General features: G+C 31.3%; 1 long non-coding RNA gene across 1 annotated transcript; it reads right to left on the bottom strand.

Moving 5' to 3' along the window:
- Positions 1–989: 989 nt before the first annotated feature.
- On the bottom strand, positions 990–4,337 carry LOC118198167 (uncharacterized). The gene is made up of 3 exons (XR_015040355.1): positions 3,215–4,337; positions 2,903–2,968; positions 990–1,164 (listed from the first exon to the last, which is right to left on the bottom strand). It is a non-coding gene; the product is annotated as an uncharacterized LOC118198167 (long non-coding RNA).
- Between the last annotated feature and the right edge of the window lie 292 nt (positions 4,338–4,629).

The following is a 4,629-nucleotide window of genomic DNA, read 5'->3' as shown; positions in this document are numbered from 1 at the left end:
ACCATATTAGTAACGATATAATCGAATAATCTTTCAAAGATTATTGTTTACCGATTTTAGGTAACAACTAGAAAACATTTTTTCGAGCTTATCCTCAAACAAGTTTGCTATTGGTAATGAATACTGCTGTATCATGAATCAGGTACGGCGCTATGCATTTTGCTGACTTTGTACGCAATAAATTCTGTTGTCAAGTGCCCTTCCCATAAAATTCTAAAATTTTATTGCTTGATGCTTCGCTGAATTTTACAATTTTGCTGTACCTAAATTCTGCCGTACCGGCAGTGATCATGATTTCAAATCCCCCCTCTCCGAGATTTACTGTGTTATCTGAAAAACAGCTCACAAGTTGCTAAGAATAGCTAAAAAACTTGTTCCACAGCTTTTAGCAACGGCCTCCCGTTGTGCGTTTGGAAACTCAGCTTTTGAAAGAAAAGGAAGGGGAATAATTTCTCTCTGACTACAGTCAGGGTTCTCCCTGACTGTAGTCAGGGAGAAATCTGACTGACCCCTGACTGTAGTCAGGGAGGTCTCCCTGACTACAGTAATCAGGTCCGTGACTTTGAGCTACTGCAAAATGTTCTGAAGTACACTTTTTTCTGTTTCGGCAACATTCATCTTGAGAATACAACACCTGTTCCTTAGCCCTTAGTAATTGACAGAAATGCTTTTAGAAAGTAGTGGGTTCATTGATACCAACAAAATGGTTGGTATCAATGAACCCACTACTTTCTAAGAGCATTTCAAAAATGGTTGGTATCAATGAACTGGAGATACGTTAGTTTCAGTTGTTGGGTTCAAATGAACCTTTCAAATACTAAAAAAGTCCTTTTGCATAATCGAAAGGATTTCATCTGAGAATAATTTTTCTACTTAAAAATGAGTTTTGCAGTACTTTTTAAATACTACTTGTATTTTTATTTTCGAAAATTTTCATAAATATTGTAATTAATTATTTCCAATGTTAATAACTCGCAGAAAAAACACAATTTTCAAGAAATGTTTTTATTATGGTTATTCAAATTTATACTAATATACAGCATCTTTTATATTCCTTATACATTTGACACTGCATGCTTCAACCTGCATGTAAGTTTCTCTTCCTTAGTAACTCCTTACCCAGAGACGTCTCAATGAAAGCCAAATCATGCACAAAATTTACACCTGAAAAAAAAATATGATAAAACATTTTAACACCATATACTCGACAACAGAGTACATCACATAACCCCCCCCCGAAAAAAAAGAAATTGCAAGAAATACAAATTTCTAACAGAAAAATGCATTTTCAAACAGCTGAAATTGTTTCACAAATTAATAATGCAGATAGCAAATGTAACATATGGCACTATTGCCACTCAATGCAATCTCTGCATATCCTAAATTCTGCTGGCTGATGTCTTCGTAAGTTCTGAACATTTTTTTGCCTCTAAATTCTGCTGCTCAGTGCCCTCTGCTAAATTATAAAATTCTGCTATGCACTATTCTCTAAATTCTAAAAATTTTGACTACCACTGGTTGCACAGGCCCTGATCAAAGCAAAGAGGCAAGATGCTACCTGCTATTGATAAACTGCCTTATAAATACCACAGATCTAAATAAATGTCAGTTTTAAATAAATTAACAATAATAATACACTGGATTATAAGTATATTACTACAAGAAGATGAGTCATCTTCACAACTGCTGCTTCCATGCTCGCAGTGTCATTTGCTCGTGCAATATTAGTCAGTACTTTGTGTGCCGGAGGTTTCACATGAAGAGCCTCTACACCTGAGTATAAAATTTTCGTGTTCCAGTAAACACTGAATTCAGAGGGGCAAGAATAACTCTTTCATGGTGGATACCTCAGTTACCAAATGGCTTTCTAAGGCTCTATTCAAGCCGTTGTATAAATGTCATAATTCCCAACTAACAACGCTTCGTAGTCAGACCTTGCTATGTCACAAAAACTAGTTTGCGCATTAAGCTTGAAGTTTTCAACTTTGTGTCGACTTGATATAAGAGTCGGCCAATCAGAGCATATACATGAAACCTATTGAGAGAGAAAGCTGTAGACACATACATGCATGCACAAATTTAGCTTCTCTAATTGGCTATGGCTTAGACCCTCTCTCGCAGGTGTGAATGGAACTCCCACATTTTATGCCTTATGATTATGTGTCTATGACATTTATACCATCATCTGAACGGAGCCTTAGGATGGCATACTAAGAAGATGCAATGTCTTGTGGGGATAAGCAATTTATACTCCTAAGCCCAAAAAAAAAACTCGGAAAAAAAGATCCCATGACTTAAATTTATTTTCTAATTGCTCTAACTTGAGGCACATTACGAGAGGAAAGCAAAGGTAGTAATCAGAATTATTTAAAAAATTTTATCCTTATATTTTTCTTAAAAATTCTGTAAAATGATAAAATTTTTGGCTTTCCTCAAATAAATATATATGGAAAAAATAATAGCCACATAATCACAGATTTCATTTTGTTATATTTTATTAACAAAATTTAAATTATTAAAAATCTCTATCATAAAGGGAAAATAAAACATCATGAAAACAATGAAAAAAAAGCAATATTTAAAAAAGATACTAGGTTTATTGATGAGGCTCCCATCAAAAGAATCGAACCCCAAAATATTTTCATTTGCTTCAGTGTCCCGTCTGAAAATTTCACTGATTGCAATGAATATATTTAAAAAAAAATCTTTTATTTTCAAGTTCTTTCATGCAAAACTTCCAAATTTGGTACAAATAAAATTCATCCCCCCTCTTTTTGATAGCTACAATATTATACTTAACAGTTTTAATAGCTATCAGTATGTAAACAACATAATGTAACACTATAAAAGAAAAACATAAATGATGACATTTTAATTTTGGCATAGAGAAATACATATTTACCTCAAAAGAGAGGTTGTATTTCTACCTTCTATGTCAGAGTCAATAATTGAAATGTCCAGATCAGAACTGAGAAGAAAAGAACCATAATTAGTTTAATTAAGATACAATAACACGCCGACCAAGTATTAATTTAGAAGTCGAGCAACAAAAATCAGCATCATATTTTGAAATATTCACTATTTGAAAATATAACGCTGATTTTGGTTGCTTGACTTCTAAATTAATACATAATTAATTAACCATAATTAAATAACTATAAGAGTTTCAATATCATGCACAGCTAATATCAATTTTAGAAATAAACCAACTTACCTCAAGAAAGCCTCGTTTGTCTTTAGGAACGCGTATTTCCAAACCCTACCCCACTTTTCGAATTTTTGACGTCATGGACAAATCGACTAGTTTCGCCTGGATGGTAATTCTTAAGCATGCGCTGAAGGGCGAGAAGTAACATAAACAGAACTTTGGCTTGCGCTTGTAAACAGTATTAAGCATATTGTCTGAGAGTGTATTCGTTTATTTAATTGCATAATTTTACTGTTTCTGTAATAAGAAAACTTCATTCAGATAAAATTTATTTTAATATTATTATTATCTGGTTATAGGATTATACGAAATGCTGAATACTCTAGGTACATCGTAATCTTCGCATAACCTTTCACATTGGATTTTGCCTTATCATTTTAAAATAAATTGTAATATAAAGATTAAATCAAAGCAAATTACTTTGTTAGAGATGTGAATGTTCTAACTGAATTTTCTTTTTATCACTTATTATTTATTTCCTCTTTGAAAACACGTTCATATTTGACAAATAATTATCTCTGCTGAAAATTTTTTGATTGTTTAAAAACTATATTTGTCAATAATATAATAAAAACTCACTAATCTAATGCTTCATAGATCAATATGACAACGAATTCAAAATGTTTTAAAAACAGTTCTGTAATCTTTATTTTGTAGTAGATGCAACTAATGTCACAGAAAAAAAATATTTCAATAAAAAAGTTCTCCATGTTAATTTAATAGCAAAATTATTTCTATTTCAGTGAGAAATCCACTTTCAATACTTATATAACAGAAAAATGTAACATAAGCATTTTAGAAGTTTTAAATATAAGCTAAAGGTTTATTGTACAATTTTATGTAAGAAACGTAATAATTTACTTTCATTCCTTTTAAATCGGCATATTAGTTTCCAATCAACTAAAATTTTTGGCAAGTTAGAGACTTAACTTAACACACAGTATTCCGTCACTTAAAATATCAATTATTTGTTCTTTTTCATTTAAAGATACATTGGAATTGAAAATACCAAAGGCAAAATGGGTCACAGATCCAACCTAATTCCTTATTTGGAAATTTTTCAAAAACACTTCTGTCAATTTTATCATATGTTGTTTTAAACAAGAAATCTCTATTATTTTCTTTAGTAAATTGTTTTGCTTTAAAAGCTTACATTAGTACAAACTGCGACACAGTGTGTCTAGGTAAGATTATTTGTTTCAAAATGTCTGTTAATAATTTCAAATATTTTCTCTCCAGTTGCTTTTCCTTCCCAAATATTACAACATAAAAAATATTCTACTGCGTCATTTTCAAAAACATATCTCACATAAACGATGAATTGAAACATTTTAGTAATTTCGGTAGTTTCATCAAGTTTTATAGTAAAGACTGGATTTTGTATTCTATAGTGTCTGATATGACAAAAATTTGGTGAGAAA

This window comes from Stegodyphus dumicola, chromosome 3, assembly GCF_044657685.1.
Source record: "Stegodyphus dumicola isolate Sdum_Otavi_A_Nest chromosome 3, ASM4465768v1".
In the NCBI taxonomy this organism is placed as follows: Eukaryota; Metazoa; Arthropoda; class Arachnida; order Araneae; family Eresidae; genus Stegodyphus; species Stegodyphus dumicola.
This window is presented reverse-complemented; position numbering and strand designations above follow the sequence as displayed.